General features: G+C 42.6%; 2 long non-coding RNA genes across 5 annotated transcripts in view; one reads left to right on the top strand and one right to left on the bottom strand.

Annotated features, from left to right (window-relative positions):
- LOC136019804 (uncharacterized) overlaps nucleotides 1-27,337 on the top strand; it is a 207,053-nt gene that overhangs the window by 40,577 nt on the left and 139,139 nt on the right. The gene's annotated exons all lie outside the window — the stretch shown is intronic.
- LOC136019805 (uncharacterized) lies at nucleotides 1,547-26,338 on the bottom strand. 2 transcript variants are annotated; one of them, XR_010615071.1, is made up of 3 exons: nucleotides 26,300-26,338; nucleotides 24,987-25,130; nucleotides 1,547-2,253 (listed from the first exon to the last, which is right to left on the bottom strand). It is a non-coding gene; the product is annotated as an uncharacterized LOC136019805 (long non-coding RNA). The 2 variants fall into 2 exon arrangements; XR_010615070.1 differs by lacking the exon at nucleotides 1,547-2,253 and adding an exon at nucleotides 23,105-23,180.

The following is a 27,337-nucleotide window of genomic DNA, read 5'->3' on the forward strand; positions in this document are numbered from 1 at the left end:
TTCATTTCTGTAAAAGAATGTAACTCCAGTTCTTTGCCAGTTTATACCATTCCCCATGCCGGGCAGTAGATAATTTCTCATGGTCCCAAAGCTTTCAACAATACTCCATTATGTTTCATGACTCATAAATGGGCTGGTGCCCATGGAAAGCCATGTGTCTCAGTGCAGGCAGTACAGCTCCCCGCAGTATGTTTGAACTGATTTCATAGCCTCCAGACCTAGCATGGTTTATTATTTTCATGACTTGCTCACTGTTCTCATTGTTGCTAAGGCCATATTGCATCAGTAGCAGGAACAAAATTAAAGGCCCTGATGCATTTCAGTGCAAAATTAAAAGCATGATATGCAGAGCTTCAAATGAATGCAAAACAAAACAAGATCAAACAAAAGCCTGAACTAAAGTTCAGATGTAATAGCTCTTTGAGATAAGCAGCTCATATAAACTGCGGAGACAGCTGATAGATAAGATGATATTATTTGGACCAATATAGCTCTGGTGATTATGGCTGGCATACCTGTGCACTCAGGGCTCTGCTGATGTGTGTTGCACACATCCTCGCTATTAAATCAGAATAAACTGAAGGATTAAGAACATATGATATACAGTCTCGAGTCTGCTCCTGCAACCTTTATTCAACGGAGCTGAATCAATGAAGCCAACTGTTACATAATTACTTGCTTCTTTCAGCCTGCTAAGTACTGTGCAAACATATGTGAAGCCACAGTCCAGACCTCTACACCTGAGTAAAGGTTGGGAGATTATACTGTTGTGCTTATGGTCCGATCCTGCTTTTATTAATGTCCATGGAAAAACTGCTGGTTGGCTTCTCTCCTCAGGATTTTTTAATCCTATTGTGTTTTCCTGGGGTTTTGATTCACTTGGCATGATCTCAGCTGCCTTGTGATATGGGGAGGGCACTTCCAGAGGGGTAGGTTCAGAATGGAAGCCAAAAAGGGATCAGTTTAGCAGGGCTGAATGGAGTGGTTTTGTCTGCTGTCGTAAAGCCATTTTGTAATACTCAGATAACTTATTGAAACTGCTGCCAGGTACTGTTACAAGCATATGATTGTGGCAATAGCTGCTCAAGTAATAAGAACAACAGGATTTGAAAAATTATGATTTATAACCTTTCTTTCTTTATTTATTTATTTATTTTAGCTTGGATAATAAAACCAAACAAGTCAGTATTGCTCTATTTGCCTAGTTAGATTCTCTTTCAGTTTCTTAAATTCCAGGCTAAGACAACATTTAGGTTGTAATGGTATAGACTGGAGACTTATTTTAAAAAAATAATCTCTTTGATTCACATTTTCACTCCTCTCTGTCTCTAATGGAACCATTTATTCAGTCTTAGATATTTGAATGTTTAAAAATTTGCTCTCGGATTTATCCTTGAAGGAGCACGCATAAAGTATTTTAAAATGCATGTTCTCGCTGAAGTTGCTCTAAGTTACGTAATTTCCCATTTGCTATTTCTTTCTTTTTCTGATTTAGCAAGTTACGAAGTTTTTAATGTACATATTTATTTGAGAGGGCTGAATATATTTGGTCTAGTGAAAGAAAAGTATGTTCTATAAACAGATCTGTTCCTTCAGCAGAGCTTCATCTGTTTAGGAATTTTTTTGGAAGGAGTTGCAGCAGTAACATTGGAAATGTGCTTGGTTGCTTGAAACAATCACTGGGCATTTGTACAGAAAACAGAGATTCAAGTCAGGAAGCTTTAAGTAAAGCATGTGTGGATCTGCTGTGATGCCCAGTGATTCATTTAGTGTGCTGTGGTTAATGGTTATAATGACTATATGTGGTAATCCTGCTACCACACTCACCTCTCTCACCCCTTTTCCCCCTGAAATAGGCAAGCAAATAAAAATCCAGCAGCAGACAGTATCAAACACAGTGTTAGGCAGACTTGGCTGGCAGCAGGTATGCGCATTTACCACCCTTGGCAAGATTCAGGATCTATTTGGGAGCGCAGGTTTCCCACAGCCTGGCCCGCTCTTGTGGCTCCCATCAGTTTTCCGCAAGCTACAGCAGGGAAAATTCCCTGCTGTGGACCAAGCTTGATGACTGCAAACTACAGAGGATGCAGTCCCCAGCTGTATTTTAAAGTGCCTTCCTATTAGCTTGTGTAGCTTGACCCAAGAGAGCTGGATTCCTTCTCTGATGCTGAGGGAGGCAGGAGCAGTAATTAATTAGCTAGATGAGCTTTTCCGTTGTGCAGAGTCTGGTCCCATGACCCTAGACAGGCTTCCCTGCAAAGCAAAGGAAAGATTTATCTATTAAAGCTCAAGGGAAAGGTACAAATAGATAGGCAAAAGTTTTGGAAACAACCTAAAATCCTTGTAGTGTGAAGCAGCATGAGGAGCTGTTTACCCAATATTCATGAAGATTGCCCTCCTTCCATCCCACCTCTGACCAACTCTAGACTAAGCACCTGCCTAGACATGATCCTTGGGGATTTTTCTCTCAATTCAAATGCAAATGCTATGCTGATAGCTTGCTCAGGAGGCTGGCAGCTAACTTACTCTGGGTGCAGTTACATGAATGTTTTCCCCAGCAGCAGAGGCAATTTAGAAGTTTTGCTCCCATCTTTGGCCACTTGCTCTTGGCACTGTACCACACCGTTCGTTTGCCCCCTCGGTTGTGCTGGGGCAGCTCTTTGTGGAGACATGAAGTGCACCAAAATTAAAAAAACCCCAACAACAGTCTGAATGCCATCCAAGAAATGTTTCCCTGACACAGTTTACTGCATAGCCCCACAACCAGTTGCATCAGCACAAGTAAATGAGGTACACTGAGGTGTAGGGATGGGAACAGTAGACCTGGGTCAGGCAGGAAAGTGAGAACTTCTTAAACCGTTTGTTCTTGGAAAGGTGGTCGTGTAATTACATCTTCAGGTTGTGGTTGTACAGTACCAGATCTGTACATCCAGAGGTAGCAAATTGCTGTAGGCCAAGGATGGGAATGCAGTTGCCTCCTGTTGAGTTCAAGATGAAGAATTCATGTTGGCTTTGCCGTTTTATTTCGGCTTTATACTGGTGGCAGGAAGATAAAGAATACTTGATCCAGCATGAAGTGGTGCAGGCAGGCGATATTTGATCTGGAATAAAGCCTGCTGTTACAAAGCTGACATGTTGAAATGTTTTCAACAAATTTGAACTGGCACAGCTTATTCTTGTGCTGCATTTTGCCCCATGTGGCTGTGGCGTTTTTGGTCAGAATACAAACTGGACTCAGTGTATCATCAAACTATGGCATGGAGGTCTTGATCTTTTCCATCACAGCTCTTTGCAGGAAGCTGTTGAGCTTCTGAGTGAGATATTTCCTTCCTGCCTTCATAGTCCCCATTAACGTTAGCACTCCATGCCTCCTGTGTCATCAAAAATACAATTAAGAGCATAGACATTTTGCTACACTCTGCTTGGCTTCTCACAAGACTGTACACAACCTTTACATGTACCACCACAACAGCAAGCAGACTGGCAAAGTGCTTGTTTGGACACAGGCTTCTGGGACAAATCAACCCTGTTTCTTACTGTCAGGATTTGGTATTGCTGAAGTCCCACAGGGACTGAGGAAAGCAAGCTATCTCCCTGGACATTGAGGAAGGTGAAAGATACAGCTGTTGTTTCTGTCACTGAGGTGACGTTCAGATGTAGATGGGAAATAGGAGTGCTTGCTGCAGGTAATGTGGAGTTAATGCTCTCAACCAGTAGCTTGTCCAGAAGCGGTTCCTTCATTTACCCCAAATGCTGGTTTTACAAACTCTTCTTTGAAAAATGTTCCAGAAAATCTGGTTACTTCTGATGTCTCACTCTACATTATAGTTCCTGGCCTAGCTTCCAGCTGGCAGATGTGGACAAACACTTCCTCTTGGCAGGAAAGGAAGGTTTGGTTCTGATGTCCATCAGGATCAGAGCCTCTCCCGTGAGGCTGCTGCTGAGGAGATGCAGAGCTGAGGGTGGCCAGACAGTAGCTGCTGGAGAGTAATTACTGTCATAGATCAGATTTGCTAATGTAATGAGTTATGCCTGAATAAAATTAGTTAAAGCCTAGTTAATATAGCATGCTGTGGCTGAGGAGTGATATAAGATGATAACTTCGGATATGCATTGAAAATCGATTTCTGTTTGAAGGCTATGAAAAGCAAACCGCTGGCTGAGTATGAGTTATGGTGTTATTGAATAAACATCAAAATCTGTGAAAATACAGGCCCAATTGTTGAAATCATCTGGAGTGCACAACTGGGAGGAATATTTCTGAGCACAAGGGCTAGGAGTCTGAGCACATAACGTAGAGGTATGTGCAAAAGGTTAGTTAGGTGTATTTTCCTTAGTGGAACATGGTATATACTCATAGTCCCAGCGCTTGAATAGGCAAGTCTGATGTGTGAGTGTGAGCGTTAGGCCTGGCAAAGTATTTCTAATGATGATATTTGGACATGCAAGTCAATACACAGTTACTTTTGTTTCCCTTTCCTCTACTTTTTCTATGATTAGCTGAAGGATGCTTTGTTCTACTATCGCTCCCTTCACCTCATTCAAACAAACTTAATATGCTTTACTGGACAGCAACCAAGTTTATATTTGTGCCAGCATCCTAAGCTTGTGCTGACTTGTACCATTGTGGCAATAACTGCTAATGAGTGCAAATGTGTTCCTGGAAAACCCTTGATGCTGGAGAGGCATCTCTGACTGGAATGATGCTCCTGGCTGTGAAACAGCTGAACACCTGTTCCTTGCTCAGTGCAAAAAAATCCCCAATCAACCCAAAAACCCCCAACCGACAGCAACCCAAAGGACCCTCAGGAGCTCTGCTCCCTTTGTAATTTCTGAGTGCCCCCTGTCTGCAAGGCTTGATCTTGAAACTCAGATTATTTCTGTTTCAAAGGAACCTCCATGTTCCTTTATTGGCTCACACACAAGCTCTCCTTTTCTATTCTTGTGTGCAAAGGGCTGTCATGATACAACAGATGGAATCAAGGGCTGACCATCAAGAGACAATTCCTGCAAAACCCAGAAGGTGGTGGGAGGAGAACTGATATTTGGAAGGCTGTTTGGCTTGGTGACATATAAGGGTTTATATGTTCTAATGCTTGACCTGAAATCATGAGTCCTGCCTAGTCAGTAAAACCAAGAACTGGGCTATATTTACTACTTAAATATACTTCTTGCTTGTTATACATTTTTTTTTCTGCAAAGTTTTTCATAACGGTGGCCACTAATGGTGCTGTGCCGGTAGATGTATTCATGCAGAGGGGCTAGAGGTCATGTTTTTTCTATCAGGTCTCACAGCTCCTTCTTTGAACAGATTTCTTCCCTTTCTGGGCCAATGTGCTGACCTGACCAAGTAATTTAAGAATTGATTTAAAACAGTGTGTCACATGAATTTTCCTCCATTCCATCTGTCCATGTAGTTGTGTTGAAATATAGTGTCATCATAAGCCAATGCTGGTTGACTGAATAGTACTGTCAGGGTGGGTTCAGCCATAGTAGCTATGTAGTGTTAGCATTAATGGGAACAAAGCAAATCTAACAGTGCACTCAGGTACATGGATTGACCTAGTCAAAAACATTCTGATTTTGGTGTGGCAACACTTATTAGGGGAACTTAGCTCTTTCACTGTCCTCCTAGGAGTGAAAATAGCAATATAGAGATGCTTAAAAAGCTGATCATGCCTCAAATACCTAGAAATATCTCATCTGTATATATATCTCCTCTGCCTGGTGCAGCCTGCCTGGTCTTCCTTAGCATACAGTGCTTGTGGTGGCCAATAGCAGAGGCACATCTCCTGTGTCATCTCAGAAACTGGGTACAACAGGCTAATTAGAAATGGCTTGAGGATTATCTGCGGAGGAGGATTTAGGTTAGGTATATGCTAACCAGGCAGCGTTCCCAGGTTGAATCCTTGCATTACGTTACTGCCCCAGGCTTTCCTCCAACCAATGTTCCTTCTATCCATTGCCATGGTGATGAGGCTGCTGAAGAGTTTGGAGGGGCAGACATATGGTACTGCCAACCTACCCTGCTCCTCACCACAGGATTCAGCTGCCACCATCAGGTGTAAAGCCCCATCTCTACTCCCATTGAGGCTATGGGGGTCTGTTCAGCTTTATGGGAACTGAGTCGAGAGAGGAAGAGAATGGATGTAATGGGAGGGGGGGGGGAGAAATACCTCTAAATAGCTTTATCATAATCTTAAAAAAAAACCCAAACCCAACAAACAAATCCCACAGAAAATCCAACCCCAAAACAACAAAAGAAACCAAACAACAGCTCTAAAATCCCAAACAAAAAAAAAAGCCCTGAAGCAGGGAGTTGGGCTGTCATCTCGTATAAACTGGGCTCGCTCCTAACAGCTGAGGAGCTGGCCTGTATACATGCAAACTCACAGTTGGCTCTTCCTTTCTACATTTATTTTGCCATCTGTGTGGTGATTAATTCTTTAGACAGTACATGGGTTGCATCACCTTCAGCTTTGAAGGTTTTACTGAGACACCAAAATGGACTTTCATCTTCCCCTGAATTTTGAAGGTGATGAAGATGAAAGGCCGTTCTCGTATCTAGATTCATTTGGCAGCTTTGGTCCATCTCAGGAATCCGTAACTCCTCCAGAGCTGGGAACAAACAGTTCTTGACTGTTTTAAAAAATCTATCTGTACCAGGCATTCCATCATTTTGACTTTATGATACATGTGTTCACAGACATATAGAGAACTGCTTTAATAGCTTCAGGCTGTTCTAGGTTGACCTACCCTAGTAGGTACTGGCAAAATCTGAACGTATTACTTCATGAAACCTGGATGGGTCAGAGGACTGGAAATGAAAAATAGTTTTTTCCTTTCTTGGGTACTGGTATGAATCTGAATATCACAGATTCTGGGATGAGTTTAGGGTGCTTCAGGTCAGTTCTTAGGGAGCTGAAGAATCACAACAATTAGCTGCCTTTACCTTTCTCAGCTGTGTGGAGTGCTATGTAGAATTTTCTTTCTCTTATTGTCTTTTCCAGAAGCAGTTGATCAGAACGGTACTAAATAGCAACAAAAAACAAAAAGGGAACAGCTGTTTCCAGTGATTAGTAATGGGGTGGAAGGGAGGCAACAGCTCAGGATGTTTTCCCAGCATGGAAAAGATGCACAATTTTGTGGTTTTTGCAGCTCTCTCCATTGTCAGAAAAATGTGTCTCCAAAGGCAGCAGAGCAAGCAGGGGCAGGCACTGGGGTGAGGTTGAGGCTGCCCCTCCTGACACCAAAGGGCCTTTGCTTTGGGTGTTTGGTGACAGTGGAGAGGGGCACGGTGACCCGAGTGACACCCCTCCATGCCCTGGTTCATGGTACTAACTCAGGGGGGAGCACGGATTATGGGGTCCCTGTTTTTTAGTGAAGGAGGTCTTCTACTGCTTGAACCTCAAAGCTAAGGACTACTTTTGTGCAGGGCCTGAACTGACACTCTCAGTCTTGTCTTCCACAGTCTGGCAGACAGAATCCCTGTGCAAACTTTGCAAATAGAACGTAATTTCTGCATGAAACTAGATTGATGCAGCCACCTCTGAAGAAGATTTTTGAGAGCGGCACTTGAGCATAAGCAGTCAATATTTGTACATTACAGCATTAAGCTGTTCTCAGTAGAAGAATAATTATCTAATAGTTAACACACTACAGCTTGGAAGTGGGAAGTCAAACACTTTTTGCCTGCTGTTACCTTAGTTACTCTGTCTATACATTGGGGATAAAATGAGAACCCCCTATAAAAGGCCTGGGGAGCTATTGCAAGTGTTAATGAATGTTTGCAGAGATCTTGAGAGTTCTCTGATTAAAGTAATTATCAACGTGAAGTGTTAAAATCTTTTTGTAGACTTGGCTGCTGTGAAAAGGGCTGGAATAGAAGCAGCTGGTTCTCAATGTTGAGAAACTTTTGAAAGCAGAATTTGAAAAAGAATGGTTATATGTTAACTGTAACCATGAGAGATTTTATATATTTAAAGAAAGGCAGATCCTGTGATATTGACACAATATGCCAGGCTTTTTTCCACTCTGGCAAGCCAAACCACCCTATTTCCTGGTAGGGATTCTGAAAAATATACTCTTATCTTCTATTTAAGATGTGCCTTAATTATTATTACCCATTATAGATCGTACAGACATAGATATCTCCCGTAAAAGCTATTCAAGAAACATTCAGGGGGAAGAGGAGTTCACAAATAGTTCGTATAATCTCAGAATTAGACCCAGAACACCTCTTCTCCTGCCATGTTTGTCTCTGTTTTCTTTTGTAATTTATTTTTTAAAATTACAAGCTAGGCAATGACTGTCTACCTCCCTGTGATGTATAATGCCTAAAAAGTCCCATTCTTCGCTTTTTGGCAGTGCTGTAGTGAAAATGTTTTATAATAATAAAGCTTTCAGTGTTAATGGAAAGGCAAGAAGTCTTGGCATTTCTAGACTATAACTGACTTGCACCCTCCTCTGCAGTAGCCAGTGGTAACAGAGACCATGTGCCAAGTTGTAGCATCAGTTACACCCAGACAGCCTTCAGACTGTAAGGGACAGTAGACTGGATGATGTAGCTCTAATATCAACATACTGGAAAAAACCAAACCAGGCAGTTGATTTTTATAATATCATATATAATCTTCTTACTGAGAGACTAGATTTAACAAATCCTTAATGGTCTGTTTAGAAAAGACCAAGCCAAGTCACAAACTTACAAGGATGGGTGTGGGCAGAGATGCTAACAGAGCAAAGTGGCTGTCTGAATCGTCCAAATAAACTTATGCAATTATATCTAAGAGTGGAGCTACCTACGTAAGTGAAAAATGAAGAGTATTTCTGTCACCCATGACTTGGTGCAGAAATCAAAGCAAGGAAGCTCACTTACCGTTACATGCAAGAAACCCCAAAGCCTGGCATGTTCCAAGAAGTTCAAATACACTCTGTCCTGACTGCTGGGAATTGAAGCAAACATCTTAGGTGGTTTACATGTCATGCCAGACAGACCTACCAACTGCAAACAGGACTACTCCCTGCCACTTGGAGAGGCAAATTATCAGTGGGGAAAAAAACTGTAATCAGCGTATTTTGGGAGGTCTTTTTAGGCAGAAGGACGGTGATATGAGTGCTGCTGTCAAACTGGAGGGGACCTTTGGAAGGCAAATCCCAAACCTGTGATGAGAGATGTATGGTTAAATACAGAAGAGCCTTGGGCAGCTCAGCTTTAACTCAAGCTGGCAAAAATACACTCTGGAAAAAGGTGGTGCTATCCCTACTAACATGTTGTAACACAAGGTGTCCTTTCAAATCATAATACTGTTATAGAAACACCATAAGAGCATTCTAGGGCTTTCCACAATGAACGCCTGCCCCATGAACCTCACTTCACTGTTAACAGTCTCAATGTTACTGTTAATTGCTTCTTTTCCATTGACTGTTGCTTTGATACAAAAGCAGTTGTTGATGACTTTGTCTAAGTATCATGCAGATCAGGTTAATGACATATAAAGAAGCCCATTGAGAGCTGCTTAATGTTTGCTTGCACATATACTTCCTTTGATTTACAAAGCTGGTTTTATTCTTTTTTCCTTAAACCGATGTGAACATTCTTAAACATATGGAGAGTGGCTTATAATTTTAATTCTAATCAGCTTGTTACTGACATCATCTAATCAAGGAAGCTCAGTTGAAAATACCTCACAAGAAGACTGAATTGAGTAATAAGATTCTGGGTTGATTTATTTATCTAAAGAAAAAGACAAAGTATGTAAGCATAAATTTTGATTATGCATCAAATATCTTTAAATGCACAGAAATCTTCTCTAGCAAATAGCCAAGATATACAATAAGAGAGGGTGAGAATCCAAGACTTACTAGCCTGTGGAATTATCTTCTAGGGAAAGCAGAGAAATTCCCCATGATATTAAAATGGGAAAAAAGGAGAAAAAAACCTCTGACATACCTAGGTGGAATACACATGCAGTGACAGACAGGTAAGTCAGAGATTCCTAAGATATCTGTGGATAGTTTCTGTCATTAACAACTTCAGCCAGAAAAGCAACCTTGAAACTTGGAGTCTGGGGGTGTGTGATTCACCTGACTAAATACAGAGATCTCCATCTGTGCTCACTGTCTAGACTGCCATTCAGTCAGCAAAGAGAAAACAGGCATTTCTAGGGCATGATTTGCCTTTTCCTAAAGTAGTCATCTGGGATATGTCAGGCAACTGCTTGGAGACAAAAGGCCAAAGATGACTTTGCAGTATGGAAATTTGTGAGCCAGAAAATTTTGCTCTGTAATTCAAACTCAGCTCTAAAAAATCATGCTTTTTCCATACCTACATTGAAAACTGTAAAACATGAGGTTTCAGAACCACAAGCTAACTGAAATCCCTGGCTGAGAACTTCATCTGTAGAACTACCCTCTGTAGATGCTTCCTGCACGTTGGCTGTGATGGGAGCCATGGTGTAGCTGGCCCATCTCATGCCATTTTGGAAAACCTCCTCTTGCAGGATAATTTGCTCTTCGGTGACCACTTTGCAGCTGATTTTCAGTCATTCCTTTCCACAGAAAGTGTTATCCCAGCAACTATAAATGAGTCTGTCAAAATCAGCCAGAGGAGGGCACCTTTGAGCTATGGGAGACCTGGCCAGTGGGGCCGAAGGTGCTGCTTGTCCCATTAGTTTTATTTGGTGGACACTTCCTTGAAATCCTCCAGCAGTAGGCTTGGTTCAGTGTCTGTCTGCTGGCACAGACGATGGTGGGCTCCTTTCCCTTTCAGACCTTTCATTTGGTTGGCTTGCCAGTTGTGGTTACATCTCCTGGGAGGTGACAAGAGCCAGTGCTTTGTCTATGGAGGATGATGGATCTGTGCTGCAGAGTTTAGGTGTGGATGAAGGTGCTGGTGCCTCATTTCCAGGCTCTGGGTGCTGGGAGCTTGTTTTGCAGGAGGTGATTGGGCTAGCTGTTGTCCTGGGGTTCTTCAGTGCTAGTGAGCCAAACGGGACAAGCTTGAGGGCTGCCACACAACTGACTGCTTCAGTGTTAGCATCCCCGTGGCAAGCTTATGGCCTGGTTCAGTTATCACTCTGCTAGACGATGTCTGTATCTGGAGACAGCATGGCCAAAGGCTGTTTTCAATAGGCAGTATTGTCAAGACACACTCTTTTGTAAAGAAGAACATCTATCTCTGTAGACATCGGTGGTGTGGTGTCACTCAGCCTCAGTATCAGAAAGCAGATCCTGGCATTTATAGATTAGCAATATGGGGGTTGCCTTGATAGCCATTAACTTATGCTGGTTTGGAAGCATGAGCCCTGTCACGTCAAGTGCTTGACTTCATCTGGGACACTCTTCCATCGAAAAGGTCAGGCCACTGGATTGCATAGCAGCAGAGTTGGAGAGCTTAGCAGCCGTTCCTGCAGAGACGTATTTTCAGGGAAAGTATTTAAAACATTAGCAGCAGGGGGTGGAAATTGCAGGGAAAGTAAAATTTGTACGTATTGTACATATGTTTGCTTTAAAGAGTGGGTGACCCCTGCTGAGTTTCTTGGCACTGAAAGCCAGGCCAATGAGGACATCACCAGATGGGTTCATTACCAAGGCATTTTCATTATCACCCCTCGGGGCCAGCCCCTCGTCGTCCTCCTGGTTGGAGCATGGGAAGGAACACTCTGTTCTGAATCCAGGGAGGTATGAGAACACTGGGAAGTGCTTGTTCCTGGGACAAAAAAAGCCGTGGGGACTGATCATGCCGCACAAGTTCATAGAAGAAGCTGAAGGCCAATTTGCTGGTCCCCCTCTCTCAGCCTATATACATAAGTACACATACGTTCAAATGTGCTATTAAGATCCCCTAAGTGCCAGTGGAAATTTGGTTCATCTCAGATGAGGCTCCCCTGGCATGACCCTATCAGTACATTAATTCCAGAGCTTACTGGAACTTGTACAAAGAAAACACGAGCAGACAGAACATAAGCAAACCAAATAAATCTTGGTTAATCCAACCTGAAGGAATCCCCTACTGAAAATGGACTAATGCCTTGAACTTGTTCTGACTTATCTTGAAATATTCGTTCTCTGAAAGTGTCAAAATTACAATTTTCAACACTCCTTTAAAAGCTACATTTGCAGAAACAAAGGCATCAAGTTAAACAGATAGCAATTCTCTGGGAAAGAACTAAAGCGCTATGCATTATGCAGGCTGTTATCTTTCCCAAATGTTGTTGTTCACAAGCAAGCACATCAGTGTAAGGCTTTGCCTCCCTAGATCAGGCTGTAGAGACTACACTCATACAAAAGACTGGTTTCTCAGCTAGTGTTGCCCTCACCTTTTTCCTCTAAGTGTGAGGATGTGACCCTGGGTTTGTGGAGTAATTGCTCTAAAATTGGGGTGTATGAAAGTCGTAGGTGCATTGATGACCTGTTAATGATTTTGAGCTAGGATTTAGTGGAGCCAGTAACCTCTTTCTGCTTCAAGCAACCTCATCCACTGTGGAGAACTTGTGTGCTAGACTTGGAAGTGTGCAGGGTGGAATTTCTATCACCTCTTTCCCGTTTATCATTGTTTATGCATGAAGCCACCTGTCTTCTTGGTACCTTGCCATGGTAAAAAGTAGTTTCTTTTTGTGTTCTCAAGGGAAAGAAAAGACTCATAAAAAAAAAAGGCATTTTAACATTTATGAACAAAAAGCAAATACATATTGCAACAGACCTGGAAGGGTCAGAATGGACTGAATGTTCCTAAACCTTTATGGTAATTTGCTCCAGTAATTTCCATCACAATTAAGAAGCTGATATCGAAGTGCTTATTGCTATGAGTCAGGCTTGCAAGATCTGCTTCTATAGCACACATAGCTGCAGGCTGCTCATATTTAACATTTAAATGCTATTAATTTAGAAACAGTTACTGTAGATACGTCTGTGAAATGCAAGGTTTAGAGCAATACAGATATGCGAGGCTGATAATAAACCCCAGCTGTGGGGAAATGAGGAAGTTTTATGCAAGCTTTAGGTCTGTGCATCCACCTTTGCCCTCAGGAATATGTCAGAGTAATCTTGAGAGATTTTTTTTAGGATGCTGTGTCGTGGCTGTTTTCCCTCCCGCTGTTTCTGCCTTTACTGTGATGTGGATGTGAGGGAGAAAATCAGTGTTCAGCTTGGTGAAGGCAGATGTAGCAAAGGTCAACTCTTTGTCATGCTTATTATCTGTCCACACCAGTGTTGCTATCTCCTGCCCATGCTGATTTCCATGAGGGCTGTTGGATATTGAGCGCTTCTGAAAATCAAGCTGTGTTACTGAGGTGCCAAAATAGGGACACAGATTTTGCATGTTTTCCCTTTGAGTATCCTGGAGCCGTTATTAGACAGACGGTTGATAGGACAGATTTCAGCCCTGGAATTGTTCATGAGTTATCCCCTTGAAAATGTGCTAGTCATTGTTTCTGCTCCAAGAGACAACTGAAAAATGGGGAATCTGGTTCAACTGTCAGCTCCCTTCCTGTCTCACCGATCAAGTTACTGGTGAGAAGGATGGCAATTACCCTGTGAAACACCTATTAGAGTGAATGTTCACAAACAGCAGCATAGCAGGGAGCACGAATGTCTGGAATTTGGATGGTGCTCGATAGGTGCAACACTGGATCATCCTTCTCTGAAAGACACTGCTTTGATTCCTCCTCCCTGGGACAGGTGTTTGCCAGATTTGTTGTGTGATGTGCACCAAGGGGAGCCGTGAATCTCCTTCTTCTCCAGTGGCCACCAGGAAAAGACTGAATGAGCAGCATTGTGCTGATGCCTTCCAAAGCAAGAGGATACATTTCACCAATCTTGCTAGCATGTAAGGGTCTGGCTTTCTGCTAAGTCATTTCAGATTCTCTTTGAAAATAATGTATCTTCTCAATTCACATTGAAAGAGGATGGAAAATTATTCAAGAAAAGGTTGTTCTTCTGCTCCTGATAATGAAGATCTACACTAGGTTTCTTTTTGAAAGCTATAGGAAGGTGCTATGTAATCGCTGTGTTAGATTTCTGGTGTAGAAGTGTCCAGTGAGGTGAAATGTCTGGGCTGGATGTTCTTGTGGCTACTGCAAAGGAGCTATATAAGACCTATTCTATTTTAGGTCTCTGAACATAAAACGAACCAGAAAAGTCTGTGGTGCTTTTCTGCCTTGCATGCTATAGATACATGTAGTACATGCAGTGTGGTTTGAATTCCTGTATCAACAATCTACGTTGCAAACAGTTTTAGGTGGGTAGTTTCTGCAGTCATGTCAGACTTGACACCACTGGATCATTTCGATACCAGCCAGATACTGTGGAAAAGCAGGTAGTTCTGGTTATGAGATGGATCACATTAAAAAAGATAATTTAATAGTAACACTGTGGTACATTTTGTATGAATCTGTGTGTAAGATTGCTTTGCTAGGTTGTCTCTTGGGTCCTCTTCTTTGGCCAGCTACAACAGTTGGTTCTGCTTTCCCCTGGCAGCCTGTGCTGTGAATGTGGAAGCTCTGTGGATGCTTTTCGAATCATATCCCTGATGTCAATGGTATATGTACCCTAAAAGATAACAAAACCTATTCCTACATCCAATGTGAATGAAGCATGTAACAGCATTTCCTGCCCTGGGCACAGCATATGTTGGTGTGAGTAGTACTCCTGCACTTCAGCATTTGCAACCTCAGCACACGCTGCCTGTGAGCGTTCCCTGCAGCACATTCATCCTTCACTGCACAGAAAATCTCAAATACCTTTTTAGATGGCTGGGGAAGAGCACAAAAATGTAATAATTTGCTCTGAGAGTAAATGCAAGATATTATAAAAAGCTTTTGCAATATGACTCAGGAACAAGAATTACTACGTGCTGTCTAGTAGGAATACTAAAGGTCCTGTAACTGAGAGTTTTTTTCTATTTTATTACTTACCAAAAGCCAAGGTTGACCTATTAGCCTGCATTATGGCTAAAGAAACAGCCATAGAATTGTGCAGCAATACAGTTTAAAATTAGTCTTGAAGCTGAGCCTAAGCAGAAGTTGACAATACAATCTGAGTTAGTATTGACTATATAATGGGAAGGAATAATCTGAGAGCACTTGCTTTCACAGTTCTAGTTTGGTCCTTAGGAATATGAATGAACTATAAGTCCCAAATTTCCCTTCCTTTGAGTGCAGAAGCTCTAAGTAAAAATAACGTCCAAATAATTGAGAAAGTCTTTCATGCAAAGATCTCAGGTAATTCACAGCAAGACCTGTGCTACTGATAAATGTTTCAGATTTTTACTTACATGATCTGAAAATTCAGAAGAAAAAGGTCTTGGTTTTGAGTTAAGCAGGGAGGATAAAAAAACCCCAAACTAACTGCAGAACTGAAATTACTTCAGTTCAAACAACAGATGCTTAATTCACATATTGCACTTTGTTCAAACTTTAGAATAGTTCAAGAACATAGTGAAAGATTTTTTAAAAATCACAAATACGGGTGATATAGGAAATTAAATATGCTTTTTCTGGTGGTTTTTTTTTCCCCTTGGTGTTCCCCCTTCACCCCTTTTTGGGGACGTATATTTTCCAATAGAAACAATTTGTTAAAATCAATATACACCCAGCCAACCTATCACTGCCTGTTTTGTTTTCCTTCAGCCAAAGGATTTTGTCCAGTTCTGGCTGCAAACCTCTCCCATAGGCAGTGACAGAGGCCCTCACCGTTGTGGGCCGATGCTGAGCAGCTCGGAGAAGAGCACTTTATTACCCTGGTGGTAAGGGCTGGATAATCCCACTTGACACATAAATGAAGACTGCGGAGACCTGTTGGGAGTTAGAGGAATGTCCCCCAGAAATGTTTGGTTTGGGCAGGGCTGTATGGGGTGACTTGGAAGCCACTGCAGTGACAGGAGCTCTGGCTTACAGGACCTGCTAGTGGAACAAAAAGTTCCCTCTGTCCCTGGCGTGGATTGAGATAAAGCCAGGCTGTGAGCTACTGACCCAGTACAGGATGTCTGTGGGATGTGAGGGAGATTTTTTGGACAAGAATTTAGAAAATTCTGGAGGAAAAAATTCTGCAAACAACTGTGTTTAATCTCGGTTTCTGCTCAGAGGTGGATGCTCGTGGTTTGCATAGCTTGTTCAAGAAGGGGTCAGTCGTGTAACTCCATTGTGATGGATGCTGGAGCCTTCTTACTCCTTTACATAAAAAAAGACTTGAACAAGGCAAAATAGCTCTCTGCTGCAGTGGAAATGAACTCTGAGCACTGGCTAGTCTCAGCCTTTGGTAAGTTCAGTAATAATAAATGTGTGTATTCTATGTTCCAGTAATAACCCAGTTAGAGGCACTTTGAAAAGAGATAGTGCTTTATCTTTTTGTGGAAAAGTTGTCCAAAATGCAGAAACTAAGAGAAAAGGACAAATTCTCTGGAGCTCATATCATTAATAATGTTTGGACTGAGAAAACAGGCCTTGGTTCAATAGGTTCTGATACCACTTAGGGGAGGCACTAGAGAAGTACAACTAAGGAGTTGTATGCACACAAATTTTTTTTAGTTCCTTTTTTTTCCCCCTTATCTTGCCACAACAGTGGGGTCTAACTACCCTCTGGCTAGTTGCATTGCAAAAACTCAGCTTGCAGTATTCAGGGCTACCTCCATCTATAAGGTCCCAACCTGGACACACTATTTATGCATTACTCATGCGATTTTACATTCTAAAATCTGTCTTTTCTATATATGCCTATCTCCAAAAAGTTCATCCCTGGGGGAGGATCCAACTTACCCCAAACCTGTGAGTGTTAGCAGCTGAGCTTCACTCTCCTGAACTGGGCCCACAGGTACCAACACTGAATGTGATTTATTAAAAAAATAACATTAGAGTAACATTAAATACTATAACATTTATAGTAGTATAAATAACTATATAGTATAAGGAGAAGTGTGAGACTAGGGTTGGGTAAGAATTTGTAGTAGTCATTGTTGAATACCCGGGGGTAAGAAATGTGCCAAGAAGCATCTGGAAGGTAGTGGGGTATTCAAAGTGACCATTAAGACACATTTATACTATACCTGTAAGAATCATAGAATAGTTAGGGTTGGAAAGGACCTGAAGATCATCCAGTTCCAACCCCCCTGCCATGGGCAGGGACACCTCCCACTAAACCATGTCACCCAAGGCTCTGTCCAACCTGGCCTTGAACACTGCCAGGAATGGACAGTTCACATCTTCTCTGGGCAGCCCATCCCAGGGCCTCACCACCCTTACAGTAAAGAACTTCTTCCTTATATCCAATCTAAACTTCCTCTGTTTTAAGTTTTAACTCATTACCCCTTGTCCTGTCACTAAAGTCCCTAATGAAGAATCCCTCCCCAGCATCCTTGTAAGCCCCCTTCAGATACCGGAAGGCTGCTATGGGGTCTCCACATTGCCTTCTCTTCTCCGGGCTGAAAAGCCCCAAGAACCAAGCGAATTATGATTTGGATACATATTTTCTGTTTTTTTACTAGAATGGTAGGTAAAGGAGCTCTGATCTCTGAACTGGTCAAACCTGTATTTTCCACTCTAAAGGCTGGTATGACAGACTTGTGAGACCTGTTTCAACTGTTGGCTTCCTTAATAAGGCTGAGTTAGAGAAAGCCCAGATGCTTCTGGCACACAAAACTAAAGGCAAGTGGAAAAGGACCCAGGCACAGCAGAGCAGATGAAGGCAGTAAGGAGATGGGACTGGGTAGCATGAGGGCTGTAGGAAACAGAGAATAGAGGAGAACAGAAACCAGTGAAGGGTTATATGTTAAGTACTCTCTTTCACTTAAAAAAACAACCAAACAAAAGGCTTTGAGTTGGGCTAGCTACATCTGCAGGCTCCAGAGATCTGTAGTCTAATAGGTGACTCCAGAAGAAGACATATTACTTGCTTTACTTGGAATGGAGGGGAGATAGATGATGAGAGAGAAAAATCCATACAGTGTGATTAAAAAAAACCCCTCAGCATGGAAGAGCCATGCTGGGAAAAATGTGAACAACTCATAAGGCTGTTGCTGTTATTTGTTCCAGTACTTAATATTCTAGACAAAGAGGGCTGTTCTCTGTATTTTTTTCTGTGACCTTATTGTGTATTTGGATATATTTGCTGGTGACCTGGAGTTTTGGATGGGCATTGGCTGGAAAATTTTTCTTACAGAGATTGTTTTCCTGTTTCATAATAGGAGAAATTTAACCCTTCTAAGAAAAGACAACTGGGGCCTTATTTCTGTGATGATGCCAATAATAACAATTACTGTTTTTTTTTTCTCCAGTCTTTCAACACAAATTACATTTTGTACAAAATATTTTTTTTTTCCCCTAAAAATATTTAAATTCATTTCAAAATGCAGTGGGAGTTTTGACACTGGTTTAATGGTTGTGGTATCAGCCCCTTGAGGGGAAAAAGGCAGTATGTTCTCCTTTGATCTTCTATTCATCTTCTTGCTCTTGTTATCTTCATTTTAGTGAGTCTTTTTTGTATGAGGATGTAGTCGCTGTCCTGACCTCAGAACCTCTCTCGTTTTTGTACGTGTGAGCATAACTTCTTGGCACAAGTATTTGAGGCAACTTTCTCTGTGCTGGTAGTATGGCTGCTGGAGACACTTCAGGTTCACAGGAAGGAGAACAGAATTCTGGAGATGTGAAAGAATCTTAGATGTAATTTTTGCCTCGAGGATGTGTCTGTAAGTTTCTTCAGGATGTGGGGAAGATGGGGCTGAAAAAGTATGTGTTTAAAATTCAGAAGATCGGTGGGCTCTTCCCTGCTGAAATTCCATAATCTGTATGGCCTGATGGGGCCTCAGTTATAATACTGTGTTTGAAATACCCAATGTCTTCCATTCATATGGTTTCCCCTCTGCAAAGATATATGGTGGATATGTTTGACATGGTAATATAGCACAACGTCTGTTGCTGTCCAGTACAGAGCAGCTGAGATGTTAGAAAGAGATGTATCAGTATGGCCAAAAGAGATAACAAGAAATGAGTTTTCCTACTCGTGTCACAAGGAAACAGTGATATGTCTTGCAGCCAGCCAGATGCTGGCTGAACAAACCAGCCTCACAATATTGCACTCTTGAGATGGTGTACAACAAAGTGAGCAAGTGCCAGGACTGAGGACCATCCTTGGAAAGGCCTTGGCCTTTCCCAGGAATTCATCCTCGTGTGCATCACAGTCAATTCCAAGTGCTGCAGTAAGAAAGAATCATGCCTCAGACCTTTCCAGATCCTATAGGAAAGAGCTAGTTCCATGAACCATATCCATATGTTGTCAGAGCTGGCTAACCCCCCATGTAGTCAAAACTGCAAGCTGAATAACTGAAACCTTGCATCAGATCTGGAAAACAAACTGTTCTGTTTCATACCCCGTCACCATCCCCAGTACGAAAAGCAGGGATAACACTTCAGCTGGCAGCATTGGCCATGAGGTTTAACAGAATGCAGCTTATTCTTCCATGACTCTCAGTCCTGGAGTGCTGACAGCAAGAGACTAGAAGTGGGCCAAGGAAATTGATGCTGGATGTGAGTCAGGTACAAGGCTGAATTCGGCTTGGATTTAGTATTATTGAAATACCACAGGTGGTTTCTGTTAGGATTTGGCCTCATATTGCAAGACTGAAGTCAGGTCAGCTGTTCAGTGAGATCCAACATTGAATTCTCATGAGCATGGTGAGCTGACTGAGATTTCAGTCACACCTGAAGCAAAAAATTGTCCCTTTCCTGTTTGGATGTGAACTTGGGACCAGAAATCACAGGGGCAGGTGTGAAGTGTACATAGACATAAGAGTAGGCTTGGGTGTACACACGTTTTAGTTTTCTTTAGCTTAAATGGGATTTGTACCAATGAACTGTAACGTGGGGCTGACATTTGGTCCTGTGAGTGGAAGTTGACCCTTTACCTTGTTAATCCAAGAGAGGTTGTTTTATCAACTTCCAGTTGGTCTCAGAGGAACCTCAAGGTTTAAGAAAAGCCCTGAGAATGTTTGAGACTGTAAGTGAGAAACCGCAGCAGCTCATCAGCTCGTAAGTTATGTCCATAAATGCATTGAGGCTAAGCCATGTTGGGAGCACTCCGCAGCCTACTGAGGATGGGTGCTGAGACACCTTTCTGCAGTTGGCTCTGGTTTGTCCCATGCTTTTTGGACCTTGCGTTGCTTGCGACTCTTCTGACAGATACAGATGTTATGAAAGACCCACTGATATAAAGCAAGTGACTTTCCAAGATGTTCAGTTTGCTGTGTGTTGCTCAGGATTGGCTTTTGCTAACCTGGTTTGCTTAGAAATGCTCTGGAGAAGAGCCAGAGACTGGAGCAAGATGGAATTATATCCATGGTGAGGTATGAGCAGAAAATAGTCATGCTCCCATACTTCCGATATTATCCCACAAAGCAAGGATGATTTCTATGCTTTCCAAGACAAGGCATATAAAAGAAGAAAAATATGTCTGTGCTGGGTCAAACTGGTCAGCTAGGAGCCCAGAGAAAACCGTTGATGTGAGATACAGGCTAGAGGCAAACTTTGATGCCATAAAGCTCTGGAGAAGGAGTCATGCCATACTTGTTTGTTGTGGAGTAACATTACTCCCTTTTTTCCCTATTTTATCGGTATAGACAGACAGTTTCTTCTGATAGCTTTCACGTATACTTTTGAAGCGCTGAAGAGACAGTCAGAGTTGGAATTAACTGCCTTTTGTACAGATATATGTATTAGAGTGGCAACACTTCTCATTTCCTAGCCCACATACTGAGCAGTCCTCCCTTGAATGACACAGAGACTGTAAAATACAAGCAACAAAGCTCTTAAGTGAGAAAGTAGGAATTATCAAGTGCTATATAGCGCACACTGGACTTAAAGATGGAAGAAATTAAATATTTCCTTGTCTATCTGGACACCAGAGGAATTTGTACTGGCTGCAGGGACAAGGGATAGCACCAGCCATATCCTTGATTTTTATAGGCTCAGAATTAGTAGGACCCTTCCCAGGGTCCTACTTCATCTCTGCTGTGTTATTGGCCAACTCTGTCACTGGTGGTTTGATCCAGTTTGGTCATTAATCAGCCAGTTTACTAGCTCATTTGCAAGCGAATCCATGACTTAATAATTGTACTCAATTATTCTTGATTAGTTTGACAGCAAAAAAAGTGACAGTTACTTCATGGAGAAGCTGTCTGGTTTGTTAATTTCTAATCAATAAGTAGCATAGCAGTCTGGGTTTTATTCTTTTGAGTTTCAGCAGTGCCAGTCACAAAGGGACAGATTTTGAGTTAGTTGACTGTTTCTAAAAGAAGACTTTTCTCCCTCGCGCTAGTTTGATTTTAAATATTCAGCCTGCCCTCTTCCCCCTCCTCCCCATGCACAGAGGATTTGGAGGAGTCTGAACATCAGTGTCTGTTTTTTGCTACCCGTAGCCAGTAAAATGATAAAATATGGCTTCCAAAATACACAAGGTGTGCAAGAGCTGGTTTTTACCAAAAGGCTGGTTTTTTGCAGAGTCATTTTTTGCTTCTAGCTACATACAACCAAATCCTTGAGGGATCTGTAAGATAGATATGTGGAGCCAGAGGGTTGGTTTTGGTTCGTTTTGGGGGCTTTTTTAATCCCCTTGAATTTCACCTGTGTTTCTGAGGTTGAATCATAAACAAATAGAGTTTCTATTAAACAAAAAAGAGAAGTACAAATCCTTATTCTCCAGCCCTGGGGTTTACCCAGGTATGCAGCAATATCATTTTATCACTGAAGCATCCATTGTATTAGAAAGCCCTGTTTGCATGAGCTTAAGCCCCCGGCTGTCAGATAGAGCTGTTTCAATTTCCCTCAGTCATTCCTGCTACGGATTGTATATTCAAGGGAAAATCCTCCCCGCAATACTGGACATGCCACGCTCTAGGCCGACTGACGTTTATTAACTAATACGAAGTTGCAAATGATGTACCAACACAGCTAAACAAAAGAGCCCAGTGTTGAGCCTAAATCAAGGTCCTAAATCATAAGCCGTGGTGTGACAAACTGCACGATGTTTGCCAGTACTTTTAAAATGGGGCTTTCTTGCCAGGCTGAGAATCCATAGAGCCCAGCCAAAGAAAACAATGGGAGGGAGCCAGGGTTCTCCCAGCCTTGGCATGAAATCCACAATAGTAGCTTTGGCTGAGGTCCATGGACTAGAGCACATGCTCCATAAGGTCACTTCAGAACACCATAATTACTTGGTATTTACTTCAGTGCTTTTTGCAGACAAAAATAATAATAATAATTAAAAAAAACAAAACAACAAGTGCCACCAACACAGCTTAGGGACTCTGCTAGGATGCCTGGCCTTTGTTGTCTTGGATTGCCCTGTTTCTGATACTGACTGATAGAGTGGGGAAGCGTGGTCCAAAGAGCTAAATAATAGTGATGATAAATGATACAGCATGCCTGGGGAGTAAGAGTGGACTTTATGTCCTGGCTTGTCCTTGGACTTGTCAGCAGTGTTTGTTATGGCCATTCAGTCGCTGTTTACTGGCCACTGGGGGTTGAATTCGGGGGTCACTGCTCAGTTCACCTAAGGCAACCCTTTGCTTTTTCAAATATCCTCTTCTCTGCATCCTCTCCGTACTGGCATCCTGTGGGAAAAGTCAAGATCTGAGCAGGTAGTTTGGACAGGAAAACAGCCCCAAATCCAAAGCCTGGTTCTGAACAACTCAGAGCCAGGGGGACTGAAAAGACAAATTTATTCTGAATTTCAGAGCCTGGATTGGATGCTGCAAAATCCCCCTCTCATTCAACATACTTGTGCCCAAAGCTCACAATTCAGGAGGTTTGCTAGCAGGATCTTATAATGACTCTTACCCCTAGAAATGATCCTTTTAGTGTAGGGGAAAGCATAGTGCTAAAGAACCTTGTCCTGCCCCGGCCCAGGGCTGTCTCTGCCTTTAAGCATGAAGTCTGCAGGACTCAGCCTCAACTCACTGCCACTCAGTCTTTACTATTTAAATTTAAAGAAAAAAAAAAAAAGAAACCACATTTGATTACTCAGCATTCTTTTACATTTTTATTGCTACTTGCAAAACTCCTCTGAAGGCCAGAGGAAACCTTTCTGCTTGACAAAGTTAATATTTTAGCACTTCATAGTGTCTTCAGACAAAAATGTCCAAAATGCATATGTGTTTTGGCATCTCTGTGTGTGGCCTCTGCTCTGCCTCTGGCCTTGAGAAGCAAAAGAATGAAAGAAAAAAAGAAATACCAGCTTAAACTGGGTCAGCACTGTTGCCTTTATTTTTGTTGATAGCTCCATTTGGGATTTATGCATTGATAGAAGAGAAGTAGGGAAAAACATACGCCCCAAGCACATGTCCTTGAAAAGCAATGTCACATCTTAATTTACTTGGGCTGACGATGCATGCATTCCACACTTTCTGTGATGCAGAACTAATGAAGATAGAAGTGCAAGAAAACCTATAATCAAATCCAGTACATACCAGGCATAGCACACCAAGAAACACACCCGTCTGAGATCTCATGGTGCTGGAAGGAAAATCCAGGCCATGCAACCATGACAGCCCAGTATTTCTAGCTGGTGATTTTTTAGACATGTTTTTCTGCATCCACAATAAAACAAAACCAAGGAAAAGTGCTTCCTGGCATCGCTTTGTGTCAAATACTTGTAACCAGTGACATTCTGAGAGTGGCTCAAATACGCAGAAGCGCAGTTGTTAGGAAAGGCTAAAGGCGTGAATTGAACATTTTCTTCTGTCATTCAGGATCTGTTTCCCTGTGTCTTAATCCCCTGTGTACATCCCAGGAGCTCTGCACACATAAACTGTGTATTGCTGATACCATGGTGATGATTAGTAACCGCAAAAGAGACCAGCCTTTTTGGCCAGGACACTATGTGAGCCCAGACTGAGGGGGGCTTGCTCTGGTGCACAGCCTGGTCAGCTCTGCCTCCTGGTGCCAGCACTCTCCTATCTGCCTGTTTCCACCTGTTTTCTTTTGGTTTAAGGCATAAGTAGTTCCAGGGAGAAGTGGACTGAGGTTTTTTACAGATTTGTGTGCACACAGTGATTTGCACAATGAGATCCTGGTATCTGAGGCTGGTTTCTGTAGTAGTGCCTATAGCAGCAGGGGTAGAAATAATAGTAGTAGTAGTAGTAATAATAACCTAAACCAACAGCTGGTGGGAGAGGAAGCAGAAATGTGATGTGACTTTCCAGGTGTCACATAACAGTTCAGCGTCAGAGCCCTGAAAATGAAATCCCCGTGTATCCTGCTGGCCAGTCCAGCACTCTGGGCTGGAGAAGACAGCACTGGCTGCTGACGTCTCCTGATCTGGGCTGATTTACAGCCTGTGCAGAGTCAGGGAGAAAGAAATGAGTAATACAAAGTGATCTTCATAACTGTGGATTTCCATTTTTGCTGTGTTATTTTAAACCCTAATCTTAAAAGCCTGCTAACCTTCAATCCTGTTAAACCTAACCCTGTAAATCCTGTTATCTTCTACCCTATACTACTGTAACTTAGCCAGTGTCTTAGCTGCCATGTGCTTTGAGAAACTGGCTAGCTACTGAGGCATCAGCTCAGGAGCTCTGAATTATTTTATTTACAAGTCCCCATTTTTATCAGAGATACCTGAAAGTCACTTTGCTTCTGTGTCTTTCGGTGCTCACATGTAAAATAAGAATCTCAACTTGTCTGACAAGTGTTAGATAAATGGACAGAAATTTGGGGATGCCCCACACTTCTCAGCTTGTGGTTTTTATTATCAGGATTTCTTAACCTTAGTGATTTCCAAATGCTATCCATCACATACGACAGATCCCTGCCAGCCATCTGAGACCTGCTCTGGGTTACTTTGTGGTCAAATGGTTCAGTTGTCACTAGGAAGCTATTTGTCCTTCTGCACAGTGGTCCCCCACCCTCTTCTCAGAAAATGGGCTGACGGAACAATGCTGCATGATTGTCAATCCATCCTCTGAAGACTTTAGTCCTTCGAAGTAAAAGTGAAATGCTCACCTTGTATTGGCTCTTCTCACTGTGCTCCGCCGTAGTTTGTGATCTGCTGGGTTCCCGCTCCCTTCTTCTCAAGCACGCTTGGTGAGCTTCTGCAGAGACGGACATTTCTTCATCTTCCCCCTGTCTCGGTCTTGAAGGGAGTCACTGTGGGGAATGTCACAGCACTATGTTGTTATCATTTTGCAAGAGCGCTAGAGTTAACTCATGTTTGATGTTAGCTTTGGCAGGCCAGGATCATATCAATTGATACTGTCTCGGACTGGGAGAGAACCTCTACAGTTTCCAGTTATTTACCTACCACTAACCCAGTGAGTGAACCCATGTTTACACAGGCAAAAGCATGGAAGTGGTTAATCTGAGATGGTTGGGCAGGAGTCTCCCTGCTTGTCAGCTTTACATCCCTCCCAGATGTGACACCTGATAGGGAAGCCACTGGTGGGAACTGACAGAAGGATACAGAGGAGGCAGATAAGGAATAGCATGAAATTGTCTTTTGCTTCCCTGTGAGTGCAAGGGAAGAAACCAGCAGGTGTTTTCAAGGGGGAAATGTCTTGAATTGAACAGCAGAAACCCAATTCTCCTCTCTCAGGACAGACTTCCTAAGCCTCTTGTGAACCTAACTTCTTGGCTCTAGCCAGCAGCTCAGTATGGTTGTTGAGCAGATTCAGATATCTGCACATCTGTAAATAATGAACGATAGCAATTACATGTACTTTCTGAAAGACAAAGCAGCACATTGAATACTGCTTGGAGGGAGCAAAGCCCAGGAGGACCAAGCTTAGGGCTGCTGATTTGAACCATCCCCTCTATTAGCACAGGGGCACAGTTGTCACAGTGGACTTGTCTGAAACCTAGTGCTTCCAGCCTTCATGGTTCCTTTTATTTCCAACTCTCCCGTTGTTCTTACTTGGGCAAAGTAAGGGCTGACTAATGCTGGAAGGATTTGCCTTTCCATTCCCTCCTTCCCTCTTTTGGCTTTCTTTTCAGAGCTCCCTTCTTCAAAAAATACATGCAGCAGATTTGATTTACAGACCTGCAGAATGTAGATGGGGAAACTGAGGCAGAGGGAAAGGTACAGTACTGAATGGTGGCACAGCGTCGGTGTGGGAGCGAGCAGCAGAACCAGGCAGAAGGCCAGTTTCTCCTGATTCCTCATCCTGTGCTCAAGTGTTAGCGATGGATGCCATTTCATTTCTGGCAAAATTAATAAATCCTTGCATGTGTTATCCCTGGCACATTTCATACTCATTTTCAGCTTGTGAAGAGCCACAGATAGCCTTCTGCAGTACAGCGGATTACGGAGTCTGGCTTACCTTTTGCACATTTGGATCCCCTGTGCTTGCCCATCCCAGGACCTGTTTGTATTGTACATTTAAACCCAACAGCGGGGAGTAAGTTCTGGTGCAATGAGTTCATACATGGAACCATGCCAAAGCTTAATGAGCAATCAGAAAGGTGAACGAACATTCAACATGCTTATTTGTCGCTGCTGCTGCTCCCAGGGGCGTCCTTTAACCCTCTGAGTTCAACGCTGTATTATGCAAGCTTTGTTTTTGTGCTTAGTGGAGTGTGTAATTGGCCCTTCGGTGACTTGAAGAACTCTCAATGTTCAAAGACCATTTGAGGAGCCAGGGGGGTGGAGAGGAAAACCCAAGCAGATAAGTGACCTATTTAGGCAAAGTTCACATTGATTTCACTTTCTGTTTGGTTTGCATAACTGCTGCTATTATGGGCACCTCTTCCTTCTGCACCAAACTCCAGAACTGCAGGCAGGAGGTTATCTTACTTCTTGGTTGCTAGTGATCTCTGTTATGTGGTGGAGCCTTCTAGGCACTGAGCCTGATACACCTGGAGTTAGGTTCCAGCTAAAATAAGCTAATAAGTGAAAATAATTGGCTTTTTTATCTCCAGCCAGCATAAAGTTCCCTAGTTCCTCATTCAGTATTCTGGACTATTAAGTGACAAATTCAGAAGAGAGTTTGCTTGGGAGTATCTAAAAGGATAAAAGTTCTGTTATTAATATGCATATGTAGAGATGTGCATGAAAATTGTGATGAGACTGTTGCCATGTAGTGCTCTTGCCTTGCCCTGTCCTGCTAGCAGGCAGCAGACGGCAGACCTATCTCCCAAGAGGGGCTCCCAGGGGGATGCACAGGCACTTGGAGGGCAGTGGCATTAGCCATGTAGGCAAAAAAATGCAGGAGAGAGGCCAGGTCTATGCATCTGGACACTCAAATGTGGGCCATACAAAAATGACAGGTTGGAGAAAATAGAGGGATGTGCTGGCTTGGAGATTTGGCCCCAGACCAGGAACATTGCTGAAGGCAGGGTGGAAGCTCCCTGTTAAAGAA

The sequence above is a fragment of the Lathamus discolor genome, chromosome 10 (genome assembly GCF_037157495.1).
Source record: "Lathamus discolor isolate bLatDis1 chromosome 10, bLatDis1.hap1, whole genome shotgun sequence".
Lineage (NCBI taxonomy): Eukaryota > Metazoa > Chordata > Aves > Psittaciformes > Psittacidae > Lathamus > Lathamus discolor.